The sequence below is a fragment of the Oncorhynchus nerka genome, linkage group LG9a (genome assembly GCF_034236695.1).
Source record: "Oncorhynchus nerka isolate Pitt River linkage group LG9a, Oner_Uvic_2.0, whole genome shotgun sequence".
Lineage (NCBI taxonomy): Eukaryota > Metazoa > Chordata > Actinopteri > Salmoniformes > Salmonidae > Oncorhynchus > Oncorhynchus nerka.
In genome coordinates this window covers 31,832,414-31,848,374 of record NC_088404.1, presented here as the reverse complement: position 1 = coordinate 31,848,374, position 15,961 = coordinate 31,832,414, and the positions used below count along the sequence as shown (strand labels likewise).

General features: G+C 47.4%; 1 pseudogene; it reads left to right on the top strand.

Moving 5' to 3' along the window:
- The window catches only part of LOC115134864 (SH3 and multiple ankyrin repeat domains protein 3-like), an 81,362-nt pseudogene that overhangs the window by 54,843 nt on the left and 10,558 nt on the right, over positions 1 to 15,961 (top strand).

Below are 15,961 nucleotides of genomic sequence, written 5' to 3'. Positions count from 1 at the left end.
ACCGGACAGCGAAAACCCAATCCCACTGTTACCAAGATACCGGACAGCGAAAACCCAAACCCACTGTTACCAAGATACCGGACAGCGAAAACCCAAACCCACTGTTACCAAGATACCGGACAGCGAAAACCCAAACCCACTGTTACCAAGATACCGGACAGCGAAAACCCAAACCCACTGTTACCAAGATACCGGACAGCGAAAACCCAAACCCACTGTTACCAAGATACCGGACAGCGAAAACCCAATCCCACTGTTACCAAAATACCGGACAGCGAAAACTCAATCCCACTGTTACCAAGATACCGGACAGCGAAACCCAAACCCACTGTTACCAAGATACCGGACAGCGAAAACCCAAACCCACTGTTACCAAGATACCGGACAGCGAAAACCCAAACCCACTGTTACCAAGATACCGGACAGCGAAAACCCAATCCCACTGTTACCAAAATACCGGACAGCGAAAACCCAAACCCACTGTTACCAAGATACCGGACAGCGAAAACCCAAACCCACTGTTACCAAAATACCGGACAGCGAAAACCCAATCCCACTGTTACCAAGATACCGGACAGCGAAAACCCAATCCCACTGTTACCAAGATACCGGACAGCGAAAACCCAAACCCACTGTTACCAAGATACCGGACAGCGAAAACCCAAACCCACTGTTACCAAGATACCGGACAGCGAAAACCCAATCCCACTGTTACCAAGATACCGGACAGCGAAAACCCAATCCCACTGTTACCAAGATACCGGACAGCGAAAACCAATCCCACTGTTACCAAGATACCGGACAGCGAAAACCCAATCCCACTGTTACCAAGATACCGGACAGCGAAAACCCAATCCCACTGTTACCAAGATACCGGACAGCGAAAACCCAATCCCACTGTTACCAAGATACCGGACAGCGAAAACCCAATCCCACTGTTACCAAGATACCGGACAGCGAAAACCCAAACCCACTGTTACCAAGATACCGGACAGCGAAAACCCAAACCCACTGTTACCAAGATACCGGACAGCAAAACCCCAAACCCACTGTTACCAAGATACCGGACAGCGAAAACCCAAACCCACTGTTACCAAGATACCGGACAGCGAAAACCCAAACCCACTGTTACCAAGATACCGGACAGCAAAACCCAAACCCACTGTTACCAAGATACCGGACAGCAAAACCCAAACCCACTGTTACCAAGATACCGGACAGCGAAAACCCAAACCCACTGTTACCAAGATACCGGACAGCGAAAACCCAAACCCACTGTTACCAAGATACCGGACAGCGAAAACCCAATCCCACTGTTACCAAGATACCGGACAGCGAAAACCCAAACCCACTGTTACCAAGATACCGGACAGCGAAAACCCAAACCCACTGTTACCAAGATACCGGACAGCGAAACCCCAAACCCACTGTTACCAAGATACCGGACAGCAAAACCCCAAACCCATTGTTACCAAGATACCGGACAGCGAAAACCCAAAAGTACACAAACACCACTAAAGTAGAATAACCACAAGCCCGCACAAACACAAGCGGGCTAAACAAACTTAAATAACACCAATCCCAAAACCCTAACAAGGAACAGGTGAAAACAATTAGACAAAAACAAATGAAAAGGAAAAAGGGATCGGTGGCAGCTAGTAAACCGGCGACGACGACCGCCAGGCGCCACCCGAACAGGAAGGGGAGCCACCTTCGGTGGTATTCGTGACACACTCCTGTTTTGTCATGTCTTTACTCAGACTCCAGTTTTGTCATGTCTTTAATCTGAGCCTGAGTAAAAGTGTTTGCCCTCTGACCTGGAGGGAAGCTATAGTCATTCCGCTACCCAAGAATGGTAAAGCATCCTTTACTGGTTCTAACAGACAACCAATCAGTTTGGTGTTCGACCAGATATAATGTTATTTCTCTGTGAATAATTAACAGACTTTCAGCATGCTAATAGTGAAGGGCACTCAACATGTACTGCACTTACACAAATGACTGGTAATTGGCTGAAAGAAATTGATAATAAGAAGATTGTGGGAGCTGTATTGTTAGACTTTCAGCCTCTGATATTACTGACAATAATCTGTTATTGTTGAACATAATCTGTTATTGTATGTGTTATGGCTTTATATCGTCTACCATATCATGGGTTGAGATCTATCTATCCAATAGAACACAGAGGGTCTTCTTTAATGGAATATTATTTAATGTAAAACATGTAAAGTGTGGTATTCCGCAGGGCAGCTGTCTTGGTCCTTTACTGTTCTCTATTTTTACTAATGATCTACCAGTAGCCTTAAAAAGCCTGAGTGTCTATTTACATTGATGAGTCAACATTATACACATCAGCAACCCCAGCTAGAGACCCTTAAGAGGTTAAGAGTTTTTTATTTATTTTATTTTACCTTTATTTAACCAGGCAAGTCAGTTAAGAACAAATTCTTATTTTCAATGACGGCCTGGGAACAGAGGGTTAACTGCCTGTTCAGGGGCAGAACGACAGATTTGTACCTTGTCAGCTCGGGGGTTTGAACTCGCAACCTTCCGGTTACTAGTCCAACGCTCTAACCACTAGGCTACCCTGCCGCCCCTAGGCTACCCTGACTGTTGCAGTCAGTCTTGGAATGGGTGGCTAGTAATAAACTAGTCCTGAACATATCCAATACTAAAAGCATTTTATTTGGTACAAATCATTCCCTAAGACCTCAGCTGAATCTGGTAACGAATGATGTGGCGGCTTAGCAAACTTCTTGGTGTGATGTTAGATTGCAAATTGTCATGGTCATGGCATATTGATTCAATTGTTGTAAAGATCGGAAGAGGTCTGTCTGTGATAAAGAGTTGCTCTGCTTTTTTTAACACCACAATCGACCTGCAGGCGCTGATTTTTTCACATCTTGACTATTTCCCAGTTAAATGGTAGGAGCTGCAAAAAAGTGCATAGGAAAGCTGCAGCTGGCCCACAACAGAGCATCACGTCTTGCCCTTCACAGTAAAAAGGGCATAGGAAAGCTGCAGCTGGCCCACAACAGAGCATCACGTCTTGCCCTTCACAGTAAAAAGGGCATAGGAAAGCTGCAGCTGGCCCACAACAGAGCATCACGTCTTGCCCTTCACAGTAAAAAGGGCATAGGAAAGCTGCAGCTGGCCCACAACAGAGCATCACGTCTTGCCCTTCACAGTAAAAAGGGCATAGGAAAGCTGCAGCTGGCCCACAACAGAGCATCACGTCTTGCCCTTCACAGTAAAAAGGGCATAGGAAAGCTGCAGCTGGCCCACAACAGAGCATCACGTCTTGCCCTTCACAGTAAAAAGGGCATAGGAAAGCTGCAGCTGGCCCACAACAGAGCATCACGTCTTGCCCTTCACAGTAAAAAGGGCATAGGAAAGCTGCAGCTGGCCCACAACAGAGCATCACGTCTTGCCCTTCACAGTAAAAAGGGCATAGGAAAGCTGCAGCTGGCCCACAACAGAGCATCACGTCTTGCCCTTCACAGTAAAAGGGCATAGGAAAGCTGCAGCTGGCCCACAACAGAGCATCACGTCTTGCCCTTCACAGTAAAAAGGGCATAGGAAAGCTGCAGCTGGCCCACAACAGAGCATCACGTCTTGCCCTTCACAGTAAAAAGGGCATAGGAAAGCTGCAGCTGGCCCACAACAGAGCATCACGTCTTGCCCTTCACAGTAAAAAGGGCATAGGAAAGCTGCAGCTGGCCCACAACAGAGCATCACGTCTTGCCCTTCACAGTAAAAAGGGCATAGGAAAAGCTGCAGCTGGCCCACAACAGAGCATCACGTCTTGCCCTTCACAGTAAAAAGGGCATAGGAAAGCTGCAGCTGGCCCACAACAGAGCATCACGTCTTGCCCTTCACAGTAAAAAGGGCATAGGAAAGCTGCAGCTGGCCCACAACAGAGCATCACGTCTTGCCCTTCACAGTAAAAAGGGCATAGGAAAGCTGCAGCTGGCCCACAACAGAGCATCACGTCTTGCCCTTCACAGTAAAAAGGGCATAGGAAAGCTGCAGCTGGCCCACAACAGAGCATCACGTCTTGCCCTTCACAGTAAAAAGGGCATAGGAAAGCTGCAGCTGGCCCACAACAGAGCATCACGTCTTGCCCTTCACAGTAAAAAGGGCATAGGAAAGCTGCAGCTGGCCCACAACAGAGCATCACGTCTTGCCCTTCACAGTAAAAAGGGCATAGGAAAGCTGCAGCTGGCCCACAACAGAGCATCACGTCTTGCCCTTCACAGTAAAAAGGGCATAGGAAAGCTGCAGCTGGCCCACAACAGAGCATCACGTCTTGCCCTTCACTGTAAAAAGAGGGCTAATATCAAAAAGATGCATGCCAGTCTCACTTGGCTTAAAATAGAAAAAAAGATTGACGGCATCACTTCTTGTTTTTATGATAAATATTACTGTGATGAAAATTCCAAATTGTCTGTATATTCAAATAACATACCGTTCTGACAGGCATAATGTATGTACCCCACAAGACATGCTATCAGGGGTCTCTTCACAGTCTCCAAGTCCAAAACAACAACACACAGTATTGTATAGAGCCATGGTTGCATGGAACGCCTTTCCATCTCAAATTACCCAATCAAACAGCAAAATCAGCTTTAAGAAAGCAATAAAACAACACCTCACAGCACAACGCCTTTCCCTTTGCTGACCTAAATAACTTGTATGTTTATGTAAAGTAATAAGTTTCTGTTAAGTGTTTTGTCAGCACAAGACCTTTTGTATTTCTATATTTCAAGAAGATGTATGTTGCTCTGTCCTTGAGCTGTCCTTGTCTATTATTGTTATGTACTATGTCATGTTTGATGTTTTTATGTTTTGATCCCAGGAAGAGTATCTGCTGCTTTTGCAACAAAAATCCTGAATCCTAAACCACCCCATGAAGTTCTACTGAGCTGGCTCTGCTCTGCCTGGTTGTTCTATGATGTTCTTAGCTGTTCTAAGCTGTATTTAATACTCTAAAAGGCAGCACTGCTGCTCCAAGTCAACTTTTTCTCCAGTTCCTAACTCTGCAGACACTCTCACAATCCCCCGCCCTCGCTCTCTCTCTTTCTCTTTCTTCTCTCTTTCTCTCTTTCATTCTTTCTTTCTTTCTTTCTTTCTTTCTTTCTTTCTTTCTTTCTTTCTTTCTTTCTTTCTTTCTTTCTTTCTTTCTTTCTTTCTTTCTTTCTTTCTTTCTTTCTCTCTCTCCCTCTCTCTCTCACACACACACACACACACACACACACACACACACACACCTCATAGCTCACACACATCCCTCTGCACCAAGCCAAACCTTGCTACCACCATGGTAGCCATAGCAACATGCTGTGTGTTTGAATGAAGCATTGCAATACTCTCTCTCTAGTGCTCTCTCGATCTCTCTCTTTTCTGTCTCTCTCTCCGTAGTTTAAATGAATATGCTGACCGGTGATGTGATAGCGTATGGACGAGATTAGATCAGATCTATAGCTGCTCAGTGTAGCTGCGTAGCCGGTATGTGGTAGCATCCAGATGTTCTGCTGATCCGTTTTATCTCTCCACAGTGGTGCATTGAGATGGGACTGACTGGTTGACAGTATATTGAATGAGGTGCTTATTGTATTGTGCAGAGACTGGGAGGTATGCTGCTGTATTTTAACATGCACAGATGATACAGTGTGTTGGGTGGTGAGCTGCAGCATGGATTTCATAGGCTGTGAAGGTGTGACTCTGTGCTGGTGTATTTTAGCTGTGATAATGTGTAGCTGCACATGTCATATAGCACAGTGGGAGGTATTGTACTCTAGTAATTGATGCTGGGATGGTATGGACTATCTATTTTGAAGGATTGTATTGTCACATGTTAACAGTGAGCTTTTCTGGTGTTATTTGGATGTGGACTGGATATTATAATAATTATATGTAGGTATTTGGTAGTGGTTGTGGACTGGCACAGCAGTAATAGTGAGCTGATCTGTAATAGTTAGTAGGCTATACTAGGGTCTTCGGTGGTTTTGGATGCTAGCGGAGATGACTGTAAGTGGACTGGTGTGGTAGTGTATTTCCGAGCTGTGGAATTTACAGTTATTTATTTGTCTTCCTCTGCCAATGCCGCATGGCAGAATGTACTCCCCACCGGAGTGTTGAGTGGGGTGGTGAGTGTGTGTGAGAGTGTGTGTGTGACGGGGGGAAAGAGAGAGGGATGATCAAAAAGAGTGTGTCTACCCGCCTGAACAAGTCGTCCAGCTTTCCCCAAGTTGACCAGGGGAAGGCTGTGAAGACAGGATGGAGCTTCCGGCTGGGCCACGCTCGCAGGGCACTGAACAGCAGGGTCAAAGGGCCTTCCTCCCCACCTTCAACATCATCATCCTCACCCTGTGTTTTCTCCACAGCTCCTCCGCCACCCAAGAGAGCCCCCAGTACCACTTTGACACTGCGCTCCAAGTCTATGACCGCCGAACTGGAGGAACTGGGTTAGTGTGAGAACACAAAGATGCAAACATTCACACATTTGTACACAAACAAACACTGACACATGTCTCCCCTCTCTCTCTTTCTATTTTTCTGTCTCTCTCTCCCCTATTCACTTAACCGTGGTTAAAATATGCTTCCTGCCTTCATACAACTTAGAACATGTCTTTAGCTCTGACAGCATGATCTTTTCTTTCTCTTCACCTGTTGATATTTCCTTTCTCTTTGATTCATTCACTTTCTCTCTCTCTCTCTCTCTCTCTCTCTCTGTCTCTCTCTCTCTCTCTCTCTCTCTCTCGCTCTGTCTCTCTCTCTCTCTCTCTCTCTCACTTTCTCTCTCTCTCTCTGTCTCACTTTCTCTCTCTCTCTCTCTCTGTCTCACTTTCTCTCTCTCTCTCTCTCTCTCTCTCTCTCTCTCGCTCTCTCTCTCTCTCGCTCTGTCTCTCTCTCTCTCTCTCTCTCTCTCTCTCTCTCTCTCACTTTCTCTCTCTCTCTCTGTCTCACTTTCTCTCTCTCGCTCTCTCGCTCTCTCGCTCTCTCGCTCTGTCTCTCTCTCTCTCTCTCTCTCTCTCTCTCACACACAAACACACACACACACACACACACACACACTCACACACACCCTGACCCACAACGTTTTCTGTCATCGTTGACATGGTCTCTCTTTCACCAAGCTTCCGTCCGGAGGAGGAGAGGAGGTGAGCCTGAGTGGAAACCAGTTGAGGCATCATCATGGCCTCTCTGAGCGTGACAGACACACTGTTCATTATAGATGAAGCACTGGCACGGCATGGGCACTGAGCTCTGAGTTAGTCAGTCAGTCAGTTAGGACCTGCTTCTCAATCTGGATGCTCCCAAAGATATGAGACTCAGACGCTATACACCGTGCCTCCGATCCAACATAGTGAAGTTTCTTTAGTTGTATGATATGCATGTTGTAATTGTCAACTGTAAATGTATTTGAACACATGTAGGCTTGCATGGTTGTGTTGATATTGTGTGTAGATGTGATATTGTCTAGATGTTTGATAGGGACAAAGAGCTGTGCATTGTGTGTAAACACTCACAATTTGTAAAATGCATTTTGGTCCATACGTGCTGTGTAGCTGTATTCAAACTGTGTTGTCTGTGTGATCCCTGTACAGAAAGGCTAGATGAGATGCTAGCGCCTCAGGAGCCTGTGAAGTTACGTTCCCAGCCCACAGAGGCCGACTACAGAGCTGCTACTGTCAAACAGAGACCTACCGGCAGGAGAATTACTCAATCAGAGATCAGTGTGAGTATATTCACACACGCACACACACAGACACAAACACACACACGCACACACACACACACATGCACACACACACACACACACACACATGCGCAGAAACAAATCGATGCACATTCTCTCTCCCACCCACCCACGCACTCACACAAACATCCACATCTGAACACACATTCTCACATACACACATATTCACATACACACATATTCACATACACACATATTCACATACACAGGCCAACCCTGGTGACACAGACCTACTAGCCACAGAATAATATCAGCATATATACCCTCCCACACACTCACATACAGTACATTCTGTTTTGTGTAAAATGTGTCTGAAACCTATGTGTATTTCTCTTTGTGTTTGTGTGTGTGTGGGTGTGTGTGTGTGTGTTTGTGTTGCAGTCATTGTTTGAGAGGCAGGGCATGGCATTACATGGTGGGCTCCACCCAAGGATGGAGAGGGCTCATATGCAGCTGCCTAGAGGGATGTCCAGGACCAAGTCATTCGGTAACACCTTTCACCTTTAGTACAGTACTCAATCAATAACTTGACAACTGTAGTGCAGCATCTTTGTACTGCTTTTAGGCTCTCTATTTCTCTCTGACCTTTTCCCCCTGACCTCTCCAGGTGCGACTGAGGAGGACCGTCTGTCGGTTTTGGCTGGAGAACACCGTTTCCCCCGGAGCTCCTCAATGACGGACAGCCTCAGAGACCACTCCCACTCCCATTCTATCCCGCCCCCTCCCCAGACCGCACCTCCTCCTCCCCCTTCCCTCTACTACCTGGACACTGGCCCTCCTCCTGCTTTCTGCCCCCCTCCTCCCCTGCCAGGGGTCATGGTCAGGGTCATGACCCTGGAGGTCGTTCCAGCTTCAAGCCCTCCTCCCTGGACCTGGACCGGCCCTACGACCCATCACCCCGCCAGTCCTCCCACGCCGAACGCCAGAAGAAGGCAAGGTCAATGATTATTCTACAAGATTCCTCCCACTTACCCGTGGAGCCCACCGACATTCCCCGCCCCTCCGCATCCGCTACACCACCAGAGCGAATCAAACGGAAAGGCCGGTTGATTGACAACCCGTACGCCAATGTTGGCCAGTTTAGTATTGGATTGTACACACCCACCAAGCCCCAGCGCAAGAAGAGCCCTCTGGTGAAACAGCTACAGGTAGGTTATTCTATTTATTCTGATTATTGTTACTATAGCAAGTGAACAAAGTTTATTTTGAAGTTTACGTTTCTAATTTCTTGTCCTATCTACCCCTCCAGGTGGAGGATGCACAGGAGAGAGCCAGCATCGCCTTGGCCGCTGCCCACTCCCGAGAGACCTCCCCCTCTGGCCGACACACACACACCCACAGCCACACACACACCAGCCGGGCCGACTACTACCAGCAGCAGCTGAAGGTGGAGCGCGAGCGTATGCGTCTCCAAGGAGAGGCCCTGATGCAGGGGAAAGGGCCGTTCGCTGCCGCTATCGCTGGCGCCGTGAAGGACCGAGAGCGCCGACTAGAGGAGCGGAGGAAATCCACAGTCTTCCAGTCGGTGGGGACCATGGAGGGGGGGTCGGGGTCTGCCCCTGAGCCCCCCTCCTACACAACATCTCGATCCATCGATGAGCGCCTGCTCAGCAGAGAACTAGGCCAGCTGCCACCCCCCGCCCTGGCCCTGCGCCCCTCACCTGGCGGCACTACCTTCATCCACCCACTCACAGGGAAGCCCCTGGACCCTAACTCACCCCTTGCTCTTGCGCTGGCCGCAAGGGAGCGGGCACTTACCTCCCAGAGCCAGTCCCCCGCCAGCAGCCCTGAGCCCAGGACTAAACAGGACAGGGCTGGTGTTGGAGGTCAGGGGGCTTCGCTTTTCATCGAAAGCCAGACCAAAGAGCCTCAGCATGGGGGCGGGAGGCCTGGGTCGCCCCAGGCTGGTAAATCCCAGTGGGGAGTGTCATCACCCGCCTTGCTTCGCCTGGAGATGGAGGGAAGAGGGGAAGAGAGGAAGGAGGAGAGGAGAACGGAAGATAAGAAGAGTATGTTGATCAGTATCATGGACACATCACAACAGAAGACAGCTGGACTAATCATGGTCCATGCCACCAGTAACGGCCAGGCGGTGGGGCTGGGACCAGGGCTGGAGCAGACCCCCACCTCCACAGCCACCGAGCCCAGTAAACCCTCCCTCAGTCGGGCTCTGTCGCCCAGCCCCTCTGCCTCTCAGCCCCAGGCCCAGGGCCCTTCCAGCCCAGCCCAGACTCCCCTGGCCCAGGGCAGTTCAGAGGAAGATGTGGAGCCCTACACAGTGAGCCTACCTCCAGCCATGCTGTCCTCCAGTGATGAAGAGACCAGAGAGGAGCTGAAGAAGATCGGGGTGCTCCCACCTCCGGATGAGTTTTCCAACGGGTTGTTGGCCAATTCACAAGCCCAAGGGACCCCTGTAACCCAGTCTAAATCCATCACTTCCCCTACAACCCCTACTCTCCTCACCCTTTCCACCACCACCCCAAACCCCAGCCTGACCCCCACCCAACCCCAGGTCCCTCCCCTCCAGCCTACCCCCAGAGGAGCAGTCGTCTCAGGGAAACCTTCATACCCGGACCAGCCCCATCCTCCAGCCCTGCTGGCTGAGTCTGGTTCAGCAGCAGACTCTGGTGTGGAGGAGGCAGACACACGCAGCTCCAGTGAGAGAGAGCGAGACCACCACCTGGAGACCACTAGCACTGTGTCCACCGTCTCCAGCATGTCCACTCTGTCCTCAGAGAGTGGCGAACCCGCTGACACACACACCTCCTATGCCGACGGGCAGACCTTCGTGCTCGACAAGCCGCCAGTGCCTCCCAAGCCCCGGCTCAAGTCCCACTTTGGAGGCAGTAAAGGCCCGGTCACCTTCAGGGATCCGCTGCTGAAGCAGAGCTCTGACAGCGAGCTGTTATCCCAGCAGCAGGCGGCTGCTCTAGCCGCAGCAGCAGCCGGAGGGGCAGGGCTGGGGCATAGAGGCCTGGGTTCTGGAGGCCTGGGGCATGGAGGCCTGGGTTCTGGAGGCCTAGGGTCAGGCTCTATATCTGGCCTGGTGGGAGGCCCCGGGAGGCCCCGCTACCTCTTCCAGAGGAGGTCCAAGCTGTGGGGGGACCAGATGGAGGCGCGAGGACCCGGAGTGGGGTTAGGGATGGGGAGTCTGGGGAGTCTAGGGGGGTTGGGGTTGGGGCTGGGGGGTGAGGAGGGGGGGAAACCATCGGTGATGGGGGAACTAAGTTCCAGATTGCAGCAGCTGAATAAGGATACCCGGTCACTGGGGGAGGAGGAGCCACTGGGGTCATCGCTGGACCCTGGGAGGAAGTCCCCTGTGACAGGCGCCAGGTAAGATAGGACAGAGGGAGGCTAACTGAACATAGCCAAACCAACCTTAGGCCCTATTCAAGTACTTCAAGATGCATCATTCTTTCCTCCCTTCCTTCAAGTAATCAAGAATCAAGAAGGAATCCAACACCTTTTGGGTGGATGAAAGCAAGGTTCCATTAGGCTACACAGCTTTTACATATCCACTCAGCTGTTACTGTTCAAATAGTTCCACGTTAGGTTAAAAACAAAGCATCATTTTTTTTGTAAATATTGAATTCTAATGATCACTGCTGGGTGTGTTGTGCATGGTTTGCTCTTTCCCATGACAAAGTATGCCACTGCCGCCCTATCCCCTGCACAGCCGACTGCAGTGGTAAGTAAATAAGAGAGTTGAAGACACACCTAGGCAATGGTACGATGCTAGCGTTAGTCTTCCTTAGCAATGCTAGGTCAAACAGGCCCTTTCATTAGCGACCCCCATCCCTCTCCCCATCTGGTAATATTAAGGTGAGGTAATAGGGTTAGAGTTGAGATTACTCTTAGACATGTTGGTGTGGAACCTTCATCAGAATGCAGCTTCCATCCATGATACCTATGGAGTGACTGTTTGACACACCATTTCTTTTATTTCCACTGTTCTACTGAAAGTCCTTTGTATTCCTACAGATGTGACACGGACATGGAAGAGAGTAAACCTTAAGTTTATAGCTTCTAGGGTAAACCCAAAGTCATTTTATATTGTTTTCCTAACCAGCCTAACAACTAACCCCATGAGAATGGAATAACCCTACTTACATTTTCAGATGTTTTTATTTTGTATTTATCAAACTGCCATGTCAGTTGTTTCCTTGTTTGCATGATCCACATCCTGACCTCTCAACCAATACAATGAGACATCAGGCTCATCGTACAGTAACTAGTAAATCATTTCCTGTGGAGGGCCATAAAACATGACTATGTGTAATTCCATATATAACCTATATACATTTAGTACTGTATCTCTCTGAGACTCCAACATTATAATGTAAAATATATATATTTTCAGTAACTGATTGGAGATTTAAAGATTATTTTGTGTAGCTCTTTAAAGATGTACAATGTACAGTACATTTTCTCTCATTAGGACTGCTAGGTCTAGACTGAGTAAACCTCAGATCATCTCAAATCATTTGATGATGTAATTCTGTACAGTACAGAGATTATAGACCACCTGGAACATGCTGAGTTCTACACTCTGTTCCCAGTTTCCATGGTGACAGCATTGGCCTGCCATCCACAGTCGGCTTCGTTGTATCTAGTCAGTAAATCAGCTCTAAATCTAATAACAGTGGATAAAACACTGTGTGTGTGTGCATGCACGTGTGTCTGCTGGGTTGGTCGATCAGTCAGTCAATGCAAACAAGGTAACACAGGGCCTGGAGGCATGCACTTCCTGAACGCTTCTTCTCATCTCACACACATACACTCACCTCTGACATTTACCTATGACCCTCTCCACACACACCTCCCTCTCTCCTATGTGCAGTGTTCAGCTGGAGTGGGTAAAAGGTGCCTCTAACCACTGATACTGGATCAAATAGTTTTTTAACACCACGTGGTTTAAGTTACAGATTGGGGGTTGGGTAATCTGATCCTAGATCTGTGGTTATGGTTAACATCTATCTCAAGCTCTCTCTCTCTCCTTAGATTCCTACCATCTCTCTCCTTTCTGCCACCAACCATGTTCACACTCTCCTTCCACTATGGTCTTCTGACTGCTTAAAGGGATAGAACAACCCAAACGTCTGTCAGATGTCTGATACCAAATAATGAATGGAATCTGCAGACTTCTCCTGATGCATATACAATAGCAGGATCTACACATACTATATATAAGATAATCTATACAATATAATTACATACATGTTGGTTATGGACTACACAACTTTTAGCATAACTTTTTAGGTATAAAAACATCTGACATTTTTCTGGAGTGAACTGTCCCTTTAACATTGAGAGAGATTGGGCTACATGAACGATCCCTCCCACCCCCTCAATCAGCTTCAAGCACATCAGCAGAGATGCAGTGGGGTAAACTGTCTGCTATTGTAGAAATATGAATGCACATTTGCTTGCATTTACATGAATGTGCTTTAGTTGTTATTATTAGTTTTGACTTCCTTAATTTAGTAGCCTTTTATATCTTATGTTGATCACATAATGAATAGTGATTGGTGGATGTAGGTAGGGGATAGTGGCTATAGAGTATAAAATAGTTTAGATGTAGTTAGTTAGTGTGAGGCTCAGTTGACCAGCCTTACGGATAGCAATAGTCTTCTATTTCAAATGGATTCCTCTCCTCACCTCCTCACCTTTATCTGCACCGAACTGCTCTGGACAGGTGAAAGCAACATGTGGGATGCCTAATTGGAATTCACTTTCACCTGTCCAGTTCCTGTCATATGATGAGGTGACTATTAAGTAAATAAGGGAAGAGGAAAACGAGAAGAAAATAAGTGATTTTAGGACTATTGAGATGGAACCCTGATGCCTGTGTTTGTCTACTGAGCAGGAGGACCAGTTATGACTACCAGTACCACCCTGACCTCGTTGTGGATAGGATCAGTAATGGTGGCCTGCGAGCTCGCCTCAACTCTCTCTCCATGAAGCTCAGCAATGTTCTCAGATAAGGTTCTGAGGGACACTACTATTATAGCATTTTATAGAGTAGTTATGGTTAGTCATATAGCATAGCAAAGCAAATGTGTTGGATATTTCACCATGTGTTTGAAGCAAGTATCACATACCGTCAACTCAGCCAATCCCAGAGCTGGACTCTGACATCACCTATATTCCCTCATACCATGATGTCACATGTGTCATGAGAGGAGGCCCACTCCTCTCTCTCAGTTAATTTCACTCGTCTTGACCTTATCCAATCAACATCAACCCCTCTGCTTCGTCCTGCCCCTAACGTCATCCGATACTTATTTTTCTACTGACTTTTCCTTTTCAGTTTAAATGAAGGAAAAGCAGAAATTATACACACAGTTATTCTTTCTGTCTCTTCCTACCTCTCAATCTTCACTCTTCACACAGTTGCAGAACTCACTCGTGTGATTTCTGTGGTGTGATCACTCACTCAGTGTTCCTCCATACATTTAACACCATTCCCTGTCTGTCCCATTCATATGTTTCCATACCGCCACAAATGCTATATGTCTCATTCATTCATGTCCAATCATCTATGTTGTCATAGTTTTAGCTGGTTCGGGAAGTCATGTTTGTCATTGGTTTGAGTTGTGGTCTTGGCCTTCTGTTCTTTTCTGATCTTTGATTTATGTTACATATGTTTCTGTTTGATATCAGTGATTGTGTTGGGGATGGCATTGGTCCACTGACTAATTACTTATCACACACTACACTATACACTTTACTCTACTATACTGTACATTACTATGAGTCTCCATAACCTGAGTTTAAACCCACAAACACACAGTCAGGAGACTCTTGCCATTCATCCTGTTTCTTGTTGTTTTATTTTGGTTTGAATTCTTTATTGTTTTGTTCAGTGTTTGAGATGTGAATAGTGTTCTCATTTCTCTCTCATGTGGCCTGCTGGATTCATCGGGTTCTGATTTACTCAACTCTGCTGTCGTTGTCATGTCAAACACACACATACACCATACATAAACACACACTAACACATGCAACATACACACACACACACACACACACACACACACACACACACACACACACACACACATTAACAAACACACTCACCATGCATGCACACACACAGACACACAAACATTGGCTTGACATGGCCAGCGGAGTTATCTAAAGCAGCCAGGTGTGACTAGCAGGCTACGTCTCACGGACTGATGCTAACATTCTCTCCCATTGCTCTCTCTCTGCTCACCTTGCATGCTCCGCCACGCTGCACTGATCTGATTGGTCTAGAACTGACTGTACGCCCAGGAGGGCAAGACGACTGTGTAAGTGTGCATGGAGTTCATGTCATTTCACTCCGCCTATCTGTAGCTACCAACCCTCTTACGTCTTAAACCCATGCCACATAGCCCTCTCCCAACACACACACACAAATGCCTTGGCTGTTTCCAACCTCTCCACCCCTCCCTCCCCTTAACCCCTCACTCTCTCCTCTCATTCCTGCGGTATTGACTGTTCTTCACCTCAAAGCTCTCAGGACTCACACTGCACCGTGATTTAAAAGCGTCAAGCATAGACAAATAATCAAACCATTATACTAACATTATCTAACACTCCACACAGAGTACAATCCGTAGTGAGATTCATGGAAAGCACTGGGATGTGGTATGAATACGTTACTTTGCACATCATTTGCAGTGTGAGGACGGAGTTAGTGTTGTAGCTGCCATAGCTCGCTCTCTCCTTTCTTTCCCATAGAGAAGACCATTTTTTCTCCCATACAGAGCCCTACCCCTGTCTATTGTAGCGCAATAGAGACATGACCCTTACTCTTACTGCATGCATGGTCGGCTTTTTGACCCCAGATATGCTGACACAAGTAAATCATGTTCACTGCTTTTATTTGTGTATGTTTGCGCGTGTTCTTGTTTGTGTGTGTGGTTGAAGTCATGGTCAGGTTTTGACCAATTATGCTACAGCTCTGTAATTTGTTGGAGGTTACAGCAAGCTTGTATCATGTTCCTGTGACAGGACAGAACCACAAACACCCTCCATCACACATCCACATGGCTTTATACTGGGCCATTAAAGAAAAACATGCCATTTCATGTCTATTTGAGAGTCAGGGTAAGGGTTTTAAGAGGGAATAGTTAGTTCAGAGTAGAGTTTAAAAATGGGCATCTGAAACGCTATCCTCCCATGCTGAGAGTCAGGACCAGTTTCTAAGTC